This window comes from Suncus etruscus, chromosome 17, assembly GCF_024139225.1.
Source record: "Suncus etruscus isolate mSunEtr1 chromosome 17, mSunEtr1.pri.cur, whole genome shotgun sequence".
Classification (NCBI taxonomy): Eukaryota; Metazoa; Chordata; class Mammalia; order Eulipotyphla; family Soricidae; genus Suncus; species Suncus etruscus.
In genome coordinates this window covers 34,488,324-34,501,928 of record NC_064864.1, presented here as the reverse complement: position 1 = coordinate 34,501,928, position 13,605 = coordinate 34,488,324, and the positions used below count along the sequence as shown (strand labels likewise).

The window sequence follows — 13,605 nt, the reverse complement described above, 5'->3', positions numbered from 1 at the left end:
TTCACTTTCTTTATGTCCACACTCAGGTTCTTGGCACATTTCTTTATGTAACTAAAGTGCTCCATAAGTAGTGTGAGAGAGTGTCTGAATCTGACCCATACCTGTAATGTGGAAATAGACAAATGGCACACAAAGAATGATGGACAGAGACAAAACAAGACTGGACATACAAATATGATTGGTAAACGATAGATATCAGCTAAGAAAATTGACCCTGGAATTCCCAGTGAGGACCTGGAATTCTTGTTGTCTAGCTCCCCTGTCAACACTGTCAGTATGGTCTTTCACTGCTGACCCTAGAATCCCAGTAGGAGATTTATCAGTTTTGGTGACCCAGAAATTCCCATTGGGGATACTCTGAAATGCCTGTTGAGGATTTATCAGTTTTGCTAAAACTTTTTCTCTCTACTGTTCCACTGTCCTGTCTGTGTGTATCAAGATCCCAGACAAGCCTTAAAATGTTAGTTCTGGATTTATAACCATCCCACAAAGACCAGAAGAGACAACAGTAATGCAAAGAGGCAAAGGAGTTTATTTCAGCATGATAGGGCCACATCTCTTATAGTGACAACCCACCCCAGTCTATCTTACATTCTTGCTTTTATACAATTTTAGAATGTATTGGCTACACATTACTACATTGCTTAGGGGTAAAGTGGTCAGGGAAGAAAAAAATTTGGTTCCAGCTGGGTAGATTTTAAAGATTTTGCCAGCAAGATAGATTTCCATTTTGGTGCCCTCAGGTGGTCCACATTCCATTTGGTTCCCCCAGATCCCAGGATGTAATTAGTCCCTGGGTGCAATTAGATTCCTTAGTTTATTGCTGATTTGTTTAAACTATCTTACTATCCTGGTATTACTTTGAATGCACCCTTTATAGTCCCATTCCTTAGTTTATGGCCATTAAGGTATTTCTCAGAATGCACTCTTTATGTCCCATGTTTAAACAAAAGCAAGGTTAAAGAAGCATAAGAATAGTAAATTCTAAACTTGCATTCTAATATTCTCTTCTATCACTAAAAGTGCACAATTTTCTCTTTGATTAAACTTTCCTTATTGATTATATAACATTTAGCAACTTTTTAATTCAAATTTTATTATAGAATGTGACATGTCTTGGTTTACTAGAAATTTTATACCTAATAATCAAAAAATTTGACAAAATATTCTTTTCCCAAAAAAGTGGTGTTTAGGTGATAAAATTAGTGATTCTTATTCTTGAGGTCAGGAAATAGTACATAGATAGGTACATAGATATCTTTGATACATAGAATATACATAGTACATGCATACCTATAGTACATAGATAGAATTGGGTGGCTAGCCCAATTCTATATCTTATAACATATGATTCTCTAGCAACTCCAGGAGCAGCCCCAGAGATTCCCATCATATTATATGTTCTCCAATATCATAGGAACTGAGTAGCTTTGCATCTACAGACACATCTATAGAAACATAGGCTCAGAGAAAATTGCTGGATGGGGCTCTGAACCTCCTGAACACAAATCAGGAACCCTTTCTGACCCATATCCTGTTCCTGAAAGAGAGAGTAACAGAAACTAGATATTAAATAACATATGTATGTTTGTAATTGAGTAAACGTTTATTATTATATATTGTTTTAATATTTACTTGTATTTTCTTTATAGAACATGCCAAAACAATCAAATTATTTCTAAATTTTATCCTTTATAAACAATGTGTCTGGAACAGAGATAACAAAGTAGAAAGGGTCCTAATTTTTCATTTGGCCAGCCCAGGTCTAAACCCCATTATTCTATAAGATCGGTGGAGTACTGCTAGTAGTGATTCCTAAGTGAAGATCTAGAAATAAGCACTGCTGGATATGACCCAAAAACTTAAATAAGATAAATGCATGATTTTTTCCAAAACTTATATGAAAAGAGAACTCAGGTGTATTCATAATATTTGATTAATCAAATTAGCCTAAAATTACATTCGTACAGCTAAGCATATAATTCTCACAGTGTATAAATATAGTATTTTTCTGTTTTTCCATATTTATAATTATTTCAGAGTAATTTGATACATTTATCTATGAAATATTTTTAGTAGTTGTAAGATATAGGAGTATAAATTTATTGTCAACTTTCCCTGCTTATAAGAAAGGTTGGTGTACTTAAGATTATCTATAAAGGTACCATGAAAATTAATTCATAAAAATACAGAAGGAAGAGGCCCTAGGTTGAGCAACAGTCTAGCTCTTCCTTTGTCATGCTGAGTTACCACAAGGTGCCAGGTGAGAACAGGATGAATAAAAACAGGTTCACAGCAAGGCTGGACTTTGTTCCAGAGATGGTATATGGGTCTGAATCTCAGTGACATCAGGCACCCAATCTCTGGGATAAGTGAGAGACTGAGATTTAAGCATAGGGGAACCTGAGCTCACAAATGTGATTTCCTGCCTTCCTGCTCTCCACAAAGGTGCACAGGACAGCCAGGCTGTGTTATCCACACAAACTCAAGCCAACCTGGAGCCCGACAGTGCTCTAGATCAAGAGAACAGGAAGAGGTAGGAGATAGCCGTGTGGAGTGTCTGCACATTCTTCACTTGCTGGGCTCGCAGGAGCTCCAGATCACACGGTCAGCTGTGTGATGATGTGAACAGGTGCTGAGAGCTCAGGGATCAGAACAGGTATTTGTGCACACCCCCACTCCCCTATCTTCACACTGTTCTCACAGCCCAAGCCCACTCACCTCCAGACAATCCTCCATAGTTTGATGCGCAAACAGTAATGTTGAAAGAAAAAGACTCAAACATGTGATGACATCCTGTGAAAATTGGGACAGTGCTAGTAGGTCACTGCTTTGGGGTATCACCAGAAATGTTCCCCAAGCACCCCTCTTTTGCATTGTCTTAGCCAAGTTAGAATCAAAGCAGCAGAAGCTGTCACACAATTTACCTGTTCCCCCCACCATGAGCTGCATATTTTCCACATCTGCCCAGTCCCAGGGGATAGATCATGTCATTCCTTCCAAATGCATCCTGTGCTACCCTAATGCAGACCTCCTCCTGACACATGTCAGGCAAGCTGCAGGCATCATGTCCACAGGAGGAAAACAACTGCCCATCATTTTCAGGTCTCCAAGAGGTTTTGCCATCTAAATTGTCTTCTCCTCGATTTACTGAGCAAGGTGGAAAATATGAAGATGTTTTCCTGCAGGAAGAGGACAGTCATTAAAGCCAAACATTCTTCACTCATGTGGTCCCACTTTCACAACCCCCTGAACATCACAGCTCCCCAACACCACCAGGGACAGTAGCTGCCATACAAGCAGTATAATACCAGGGCTATGGTTGTAAAGTCCTCAGTGATAGGTGCGAGAGCCTCCATTACTCCTCCAGAAACCCACTGTCTCCCAAGCAGTTGAAATTTTCAATGAACATTTTAGTATTGTAAGATAATTTTCAAAGTAAAGACATTACAGGATACAATAGTTCCTTATTACCTGTGGACCTCTAGCCTCAAAGTTTCCTGACTCCAATCTACCTTCAGGGTGAGCTTATTGCTTGATTTGAAATTTTTTTGCTCAGAGTTTACTAAATATTTAAGAGTTCTTTCTGTGGGGAGGAGGAAGGTGATAGAACAATTGGGAATTGTGAAGTGCAAAACCCTCTGAAAAAGAGTCAGAGATTCAGTTGTCTGGAGGAGGATTTTCTCTGGGGCTACAGCACAGATTCATGGGACTGAGTTGAGCGTGTCTGTGACTCCTTACAGCTTCTGTTCCCTTGATCTAACAGCTTCTCTTTCAGCACTGGTGATTCAGTGGACTATAGTTCTACAGCTATGAAATCAATGTTAGAAAGTGTCCATCTCACCCCAAGAATCATGATACTGAGTGAAATTGCCCTTCAGATCAGTCCCGGACATCAGGGCCTGCTATAGGAATCAGGTTGGCCCCAAGTGACTAAGAGGCCAACAGCAGACATAGCCAATATCCCTCAGAAACTTTGGACCCTCTTGGAAAAATCCGACCACCCTGGAGACTTTGTCCCAAGTGTTTTACAGTCTGCAAATTGAGAAACTAGTGAGTGTACAGATTGCATGCAACAATGAGAAGTTGTTCAGTTTCTTGCATTACTGGGAAAAGGAGGGACTGTGAGTTGGGAACTGAATTCCTGCCTAGCGTCCTTCCTCTCAATGACTGTTACCCTTCTAAGATGGGGCTGGAAACCAGGAGGCTTGTAGATCATCCCTGGCCACAGCAACACAGGAAGGAAGGAAGATTTCTGCTCGATCCAGGAAACAGGAAGGAAATGGAGACTAGTGGCTCAAATCCAGGTAGACCCTCATAGGAAGGGCCCAGGAATCATTCAAATTTGAGTTCAGGAACTTCTATTCTGACAGTGGAATGCAGACTCCAGAGAGGGGTTCCTAGGGGTCCATGACACATCTTGGCTACCTCAATCCAGTACTCCACTCACTGAACCCTGTCCTGGGCTGTGCTCTTCATGTCTCCAAGGCAAGTGTTTATCACTTTATCAAATTGTACTACCACTGACTGCACAGTCTGGACCATGTACTCTCCATTGTCTTTTTGTTGGCATGAGCTGGACCCAAGCCAGTGTTTCGGCACTAACATCTGGAACAGCTCCTGGGGGGAAGGAAGAGTCACCAGGAGATACCACAGCCCAGTAGTCACATGCAGCCATCACAGGTGGAGTTGCAACTTTAGAATACCCTCATGTGGAAGTGTCTGGGATTTGCTGCTGCCTGAAGGTACACACTCAGGAATCCCTAGGACTCACAGTGATTGGACTTGTATTTGCACTGTCCCTTCCTTGCCTCTTACTGACTCAATTTCCAGAAGGCTGCCCATGCCCTCCACCTCAGGGAGCCCCCACCCTTCCGGTTCCCTCTGTTCTATCTCATTAAGAGACACATATGCTGGAGGCTGGACATCATGTCCACACAAGGCAGTTTCTAGGGGCTGAGGCTGCCTTGACTCCTGGCATACGAATGAGAAGCAAGGAATTGGTTGCCCATGGGGAACCCAAGGCCCCCTAACATCTGGTTACATCAATGTCCCTTTGACAGGCTATTCTCTGTCTCTCTGATGGTCTCTGTGTTCAGTTTTGGTTTAGCCCCATCTCTCTGTCCTGGGGACACCAAGGAAGCTGGTGATAGGACGGTTGAGGGGTAGAAAACAAGTGAACCTCGAGGGTGAAGAGGCCTGTGTAGGAAACTAAGGGCTTAGTGGAGGGAGACCCATGCAGCCCTGCCTGGAACTCTGTGCTCACTGAGTCCACCCATGTTAACTGCTGGGCCAGCAGAGGGGAGGGAAGTCCAGAAAGTCTTCAGTGCAGGTTTACTGGCTGTTTCTTCTCCTGCTCTGGCCACGGCTCGCTCTCTCCTTGGGTACTCCATGTGTGTTTCCCTCGACTGCAGGCGATGTTGCATGTGTCCCCAACTCTGCTGCTGCTGCTCTCTTGTGTCAATAGAGGTGCTAAAGCCATGCTGCACCCCGAAGGCCCCAGTTGCACAGCCTGAATCTTTGGTGTTGCCGAGGGGGTCCTCAATCACGGTCTTTTCATAAAAGATTGAGGTTGCTGCGACTCATCAAAGGGCACTGGGGCAAGAGAAAAATGACATGAGCCAGGGACTTCGGAGTCGTAGCCAGGTGCCCTTGCAGGAAAGAGCCCCAAAAGACAGAAAGTCCAGTCCTGCCTCCTCCCTTGTCTCCGTCCAGTGCAGGCTCTTAAAGCCTGACTGGCTTCCTGGGCTCCTCTGGCTTCCCAGCTGTTCCAAGTGTGCCACAAGACTCACTGTGCTGCCATAGAAGTTCGCCTGTGTACAGGCTTTGGGGATCCTGATCCAGTGAGTCCGCCACAGACTTTCATGATCTTCTACGTAACGTTGGACCCAATGAGCTGGGGGAGAAGCACAGGATTCCTTCATCACAGGACAGGACATGCACCCACCCCAGTCAAACACACTTGTGCTCGAGCCCATGCAGGCTTTTCCGGGGTATGGTGAAGGTCAGTTCAGAGAAAATTATGAAAAAGATTGTGGAGAGGGTCCACGCTGGGATGACTTGTGGCGGCAGTGTACTGACCACGAGTGTGAAAGGTCCATCTCTTCACATTCAGCATGCCATAGGCCAGTGGTCGGCAATCTTTTTTTCAACTGAGCCAAATCTCACCAAAACCACGATTGATATTTATTTTGAGAGCCACATTTTTAGGTTTGTTTGCTTGTTTTTGGCAGCTCTCAGGGGTTACTCCTGGCTCTAAACTCAGAAATCGCTCCTGGCAGGCTCAGGGAACCATATGGGATGCCGAGATTCGAACCACCGACCTTCTGCATGAGAGGCAAATGCCTTACCTCCATGCTATCTCTCCGGCCCCGAGAGTCACATTTTTAAAACCGAAAATACATAGGATGGTACACTGTTTTTAGTTTCAATAAGTTTTTTATTGAGAATATTCTGCATGTAAGTATCCACTTAGGTTGGGAGGATACAAAAAACATAACTAATAAAACAAAAATTTTAGAATGATATTATTTATCGATAATGTTAAATTCCATAAAATTTGCCTTATAATGTAGAGAAAATTACAACCTGACAATGACTGACAAAGCCACAAACACTAATGTGAACATTGGCCTTGCATTTCCTTGGATAGCTTGAGTATGTCAGGTTTGTATGTTGTTGTTTTTAATTTTAGGCACGATTCCAGGTTCTCATTGATGAGATGATTTCTCAATTTACTCTTGATAAGATTCATGCTTGAAAATGATTGTTCGCATAAATATGTAGACCCGAACAAGGAAAGAACAGCAAACGCTAGCTTTTTAAGTTGATTATATGAGTCAGGAATACCATTCCAGATGTTAAAAACCAACATATCTTCCTTCTCCTGCTCTTTCAAAGCAGACCACTTGTGCTGTGAACTAAGTTCACATTGGTATTTCTCCAATCTTTCTAAATTAGCACAAAGACGTTCAAATTTCAAGCTCCACAGTTCTTTGTTTTCTTAAATCCAGAAATTGCATTTCAAAGTTGCCAATGTCGATATTAAAGGGAGAAAAATTTAATTCCGTTACAGTGGCATCCAGAGGCTTTTTTTTTTAACAATGTCGCTTTGCTATTTCTGAAATCCTGAAACCTCTTTAGGAAAGCTTCCCTCATATTTAAAAGTGCTGTTTTAAAATAGGTAATGTCAAAATCAGAATTATTTTCTTGGCGATGTTTCAACAGCTTTGGAAAGTGAATCAAAGTTTCTCTGTCAAAATCTTGAGCAAAAACAAATAATTTGTTTTCAAACGAAATAACTTCTAACGTCGAAAAAAATGGTGTTTCCTTTCCCCTGTAGTTTATGATTAAGCTGATTTAGATGTGAAGTAACATTCACCATGAAATACAGTTTTTGAATCCACTGATCATTCGTTAATTCTGGATAGTGAATACCCTTCTCGAGGAAAAATGCTTTGATTTCTGATAATAAGTAAGCAAAACTTTCAAAACGTTTTCTCTTAATTATCAAAATGTTCTGAAAATTTGAAACCCTACAATATGGAGATGAAACAGGCAAAAAAGAAAAATCTTTTAACAATCTTTAAAAGCAAGGACAGTGTTCCAGAGAAAAGTAGTGATTTCACTGCAGGAAAAAAATCTATTGACACTTTAGTGTGTGCTGAAGAAACCAAACTAAAATACACACAAAAAACAAAAATGGCACTTTGTTAAAGGCATATGATATATCATAAAGGAATTATGATATGGTGTCTGAAACTTGTTAAAATAATATTTTATTTAAGCATATTTGTTACAAAATTATTCATACTTGTGTTTCAATCATAGAATGTACAGCACCCTTCACCAGTGCACTTTTCCCACCACCAATGTCCCTTGTTTCCGTCCCCTTCACCCTCCTCTGCCTATGTCAGGGGCAGGCATTTTGCTTTTTTCTCTCTATCTCCCTTTTCCTTTATGACATTGAGGTTTACAAAATTTTCTTTATGACACCGCAGTTTGCAATTGTTAATTAAAGGGTACCATGCATATCACATATCCATTTTCAGCATCCAGTTCTTGTCCAGAGTGATATGTTCCAACTATCAAAGTCATAATGTGCCTTTCTCTATTCTAACTGAATTCACCACTTTTTATGGCAAGTTTCCTATCATGGACTAGTTGTCCTGTCCCTCATCCCTATTTTCTCTAAATATTATTACCACATTGCCATTTATTATTCTTATATGTCACAAATGATTTGTTCTGTGTCTACACCTCTCCTTCTGACTCATTTCACTCAGAATAATAATCTGATATGTTGATGTATGTACAAATGATGCACTGTGCATGGCTCAGTGTTTTTGTGTAGACACAAGAAACAGAAGTTGCACATCCGTACAATGCATCCACTCATTTTATGATAGAGTGATTTAAAAAAACTCCCTGCTGAACTAAATTCTGTGACAGAAGACACAGTAAAGATAATTTGTGAAATTTACAATTGTGATCAAATCCACACTATTCACCACCCTGGGTGAGAGTATGGATGCCCACTACTAGCATCTTCTCCATGAAGAAGTGAAGTGGCTGTTCAGGGGAAGGGTGCTCTCTCGCCTTGTTGACAAGAGGGAAGAAGTAGTGCAGTTCCTGTGAGAGCAGAACTCTGACTTTGTACAGCCCCAGTTGGACAAGGAATGGGTAGCTAAGCTTGTGTATATGGCAGACATCATTCATTTTCTCTATGAATTTAATATTTCTCTGCAGGGGCGTTTCACAAGTAGTTTTTACAGTGAGACATAAGCTGGATGTGTTCAAAAAAGAATCTGATTCTGGGATAGCTGTGTCTGAGAAGAAGATATTGAAATGTTTTCACTCTTGCAAAAAATTTCTGATGGGCACTTATATTATGCAGAAAGTCATAATTAATATAAAAAAAGCATTTAAGGGCATTATCTCACATTTTAATCATGAGTACTCTGAACATGAGAATCCATGGAAAAGAAAACTCTAGGTTGAGAATCCCTTCATGGAAGATGCCCACTCTTGTGCAAAATAAAATATGTGTTTTAAGATCACTCCAGGCACTGTATTTCTAAATCCCACCCAACCCAGTCTGATGAAGCAGGGTAGCAGGAAAGAAATAATAAACCAAGCTAGCCAGGAAAGGATGATCATGGAGTCCATGGCCTTTTACCTTGTACTCTCTGCCTTATCCCAAAAAGCTAGAACACCTCTTTCTTTATTAAAACTAATTCCCAATACCAGGAGTCTTCAGGTCAAGAGAGAGAGAGACAAAAGTACATGTTCAATGGACTTTTATATATATCAAAGGAAGAGGTTTAAGAAAGGATGACGTTGGGGGAACACCTTTGTTTAGGGTTGATACTGGGTATCATCTTACACCATGGGTCTCAAACTCCCGGTCTGCGGGCCGTTTGCAGCCCTTCAAATATCACAGTATTCGCGATTATTCGCTTACTGAATAATCGCAATAAAAATCGCATTAGTAAGAAAAAAATCACATTAAATATTCGCATACCCCGAGCAGTTCCGTTCGGGGTATGCAAACGTTTAATGCGATTTTTTTCTTACTAATGTGATTTTTTATTGCGAATATTTGGTAAGCAAAATCCCTTATGTGGCCCTGCCTCACCTCGACTTTGCCTCCTGAGGCCCCCAGGTAAATTGAGTTTGAGACCTCTGTCTTACACTCTTGGAACTGGCACGCACACAGGGTGCACACTGACAGAGGCTAGGAGCGGAGTCCTGCCTCCTGTAGTGGCTCCCCGGCACACAGAAGAGCCGAATTAAAAGTGTAAAGAGCCACATGTGGCTGTCGAGCCGCAGGTTGCTGACCACTGCCCTAGGCCTTTGCAGCACAGTCTATGCACAGTCTGTGTGGGAAAAAGGGACACAGTCAGGAAAATCCCCATGAACCAGTAGGGAATCTTCTCAGGAATTCCAGCCCCTCAGAAATATGGTAAAAGAGATGTTCTAGTTTTACAGGCAGTGGGATTTTCAGAGGAATAGCGAATATGAGAGATTTTCTCTGTGATTATGATTTAAGTAAAAAATGCTAACTCCTCCCGGAAAGAATAGCTTATGAAGAAAATGTCCCACTGAGAGGATATGAAACATCTGCACTAAACATCTGGCCACAGCAAGGAGGGCCAGAGCGATGGCACAGCAGGTATGATGATTCCTTGCCCCTTTGGACCCAGATTCATTCTTTGCATCCCATAGAGACCCCTGAGCCTATAAGGCATGATTTCTGAGTGCAGGCCAGAAATAAACCCTGAATTCTGCCAGGTGTAGGCCATAAAGCAAAATAACAACAACAACAACAACAATAATAACAATAATAAAACAAGGAAGATTGGGGATTTCAGGTGTCTTCTCTGTCTGGCAGGGTGAGACCTGAGAATTATCCAACCAGAGGCCTGTGGCATTCCATCCCTAGCCTCTTCTACTAGCTCTGCAAGTCTTCTGACATGAACACAAGCTTAAGGAAGACCCAACCCTCAGAGGGCCCTTATGTCTTATGAGACAACACTCTTTATTGTGCCTGTTCTGGGAGGGAAGACATTCCAGCAGTGAAGGCGTCACCGTGTTTATAATGATCCCAGACCAGTGCTTACTGTGGTTGGTGGCCTGGTGCTCTGACCCTTTATCTAGGTGGTACAAACTGAACCATTTCATCAACTCCTTAATGGTGACAGGTCAAGAAATCTACAATTTAGAGGCTTGGCCTGGTAGTAGCAGGATCTTTAGAGCTTGTCTAGGTTTCTTTTTTCCCTTCCAAGCATTTTTTTTCTATTTAAGTACCTTGATTATGTGGGGTTTCATCATAAAACAGCCCCACTTCACCAGTACAATCTTCCCACCATCAATGTTCCCCATCTTTCTTCTTCCCCACCCGATACATGTATTCGAGACAGACATTCTACTTCTCTCACTCATTAACATTGCCATTATAGTTAGTGTAGTCATCTCTCTAAACTCACCACTCTTAAGTGGTGACCTTTACAACAAGGGCCAGTCCTTCCAGCCCTCAACTTCCTTGTCTCTGGGCATTATTACAATAATGTCTTTTTTTTTTCTTAAAACACATAGATGAGGGAAACTATTTTGTGTCTATCTCTCTCCCTCTGACTTATTTCACTCAGCATAATTAATTACATGTACATTATGTATAGGAAAATTTCATGACTTCATCATCTCTCCACATCTCTCCATAGCTGCATAATATTCCATTGTGTATATGTACCACAGTTTCTTTAGCCATTCTTCTATTGAAGGGCATCTTTGTTTTCAGAGTCTGGCTATTTTAAATAGTGCTGCAATGAATATGGGTGTGAGGAAGGCATTTTAGTATTGTATATGTATGTGTATATGTATATATACATATATGTATATGTATGTGTATATGTATATGTATATTTATATATGTATAAATAAATAAACATATATATATATATATCCTTAGTATATCCTAGGGTAGATCCCTAGGAGTGGTATAGCTGGATTATATGGGAGCTCAATTTCCAGTCTTTTTTTAGGAATTTCCCTATTGTTTTCCATAAAGACTGGACAAGATGCCATTCCCACTAGCAGTGAATGAGAGTTCATTTCTCTTCACATCCCCACAGCATTGATTGTTCTTTGTGATGTGTGCCAGTCTCTGTAGTGTAAGATGGTACCTCATAGTTGTTTTGATTTGCATCTCCCTGATGATTAGTGATGTGGAGCATTTTTTCATGTATCTTTTGGCTATTTGTATTTCTTCTTTGAGGAAGTGTCTGCTAATTTTTTGATTAGGGTTAGATATTGTTTTCTTAAGTGTTCTTTCAGTACCTTGTATATTTTAGATATTAGCCCCCTTGTCTAATGGGTATTGGGTGAATAGTTTCTCCCATTCTGTGGGTTGCTTTGTATCTTAGGCACTATTTTCCTTTGAGGTGCAAGAGATTCTCAGCTTAATATTTTCCCATCTGTTTAACTCTGCTTCAACTTGTTTGAAGTGTTTTACTTAAGTGTTGAGGTCTCCCACTATTATTGTATTGCCATGTGTCTTCTTTCAGATTTGTCAACAATTATATTAAATATTTTAGTGGTCACTCATTGGGTATGTGTATGTTTAGGAGTATGATTTATTCCTGTGTACATAACCCTTGGTTAGTACAAAATATCTTTCTTTGTCCCTATAGCTTTTCTGAGTTTAAAGTTTATGCCATCAGATATCAATATGGCCACTCCAGCTTTTTCAATGGAGTTGTTTAATTGGATAATTTTACTTCCAACCTTTGACTTTGAGTCTGTGTTTTTCTGACTATTCAGATGTATTTCTTGTAGGCAGCAGAATGTTGGATTCAGCTTTATAAATCCATTTTGCCACTCCGTGTCTCTTAACTGGTGCATTTTGTCTATTAACATCGAGAGAGATAGTTGTCATGAGATTTAGTGCCATCTTTGTGTGAAGGTTTAGTGTGTCTGTTGGTCTTTCTTGTCTTAAATTAGACATTTCAGTTTTCGTTGTAAGGCTTATTTTGAGTCTGTAAAGTTTCTGAGCTGTTATTTATCTGTAAAACTATGTATACTTTTTTTAAATCTGAAAATGTGCCTGGTTGGGTGCAGTATTCTAGGTGAAGCATTCATTTTGTGAGTTTTGTTACTATCTCCCTTCACTGCCTTCTTGCCTTTAGGGTTTCTTGTGACAGGTCTGCTATAAATCTTAAGGTTGCTCCTTTGAATTTGATCTCCCTTATTGATCTTGCTGCTTTCAGTATTCTATTTCTTTCTGTTGGATTCATCATTGTAACTAGAATGTTTCTTAAGGTTCTTTTCTTTGGATCTCTTCTAGCTTCTACTCTTCAGGCATGCAGAATTTTGTTGCATGCAGTATTTAGCTCTAAGAATTTCTCTGCAATGATATCCTTGACTATTCATTATTTCTGGGATTTTCTTCCTGGGTCTCTGGGACTCCAATGATTCTATGTTTTTTCTGTTGAGATTATCAAAGACTTCTATTTTCACCTGTTCACATTCTTTGAGTATTTTTTCCATTGTCTGATCATTTATTTTAAGGCTTTTTTTCCAATCTCTTCTGTTTTCTGGAATTGTTATGCATCTCATCTTCCAGCTTGCTGATTTTGTCCTTAGCTGCTGTTAATCTATTGGAGAGGCTTTCCATTGAGATTTTAATTCCATCTACTAAGTTTTTCATACCTATTATTTCAGTTTGGAGTTTTCTGATTTCTATCTTTATATCCCCTCAATTCTTATTTGTAAAATTTGGGAAGACTTTATGAATTTGCATGTCATTTTTGCACAGAGGCCATGTTAATCTTCTCTGTATCATTCCAATTTTTATTATATGTGCTTCCAAAGCTGACACATGGTGTTCTAGGTTTAAAAGCCTGGCAGTTACACTGTTCTTGATGCCACGCAGTGTTCCCTCTTGCCACAATTGAGATGGCTAATTCCTTTAGTCATGATGAGTTCAGCATCTTTGTGAGGTCATTGGTATCTAAGACTGCCTACATAAAAACCACTAAGTATGCCAAAATACCTGTTTTGCTGAATTCTATTTCATGATTCTATTGTTATTTCTTTGCAACTAAC

At 40.3% G+C, this 13,605-nt stretch overlaps 1 non-coding gene across 1 annotated transcript; it reads right to left on the bottom strand.

Annotated features, from left to right (window-relative positions):
- Positions 1-13,270: 13,270 nt before the first annotated feature.
- LOC125995454 (U6 spliceosomal RNA) lies at positions 13,271-13,378 on the bottom strand. Its single transcript, XR_007490979.1, has one exon. It is a non-coding gene; the product is annotated as a U6 spliceosomal RNA (small nuclear RNA).
- Between the last annotated feature and the right edge of the window lie 227 nt (positions 13,379-13,605).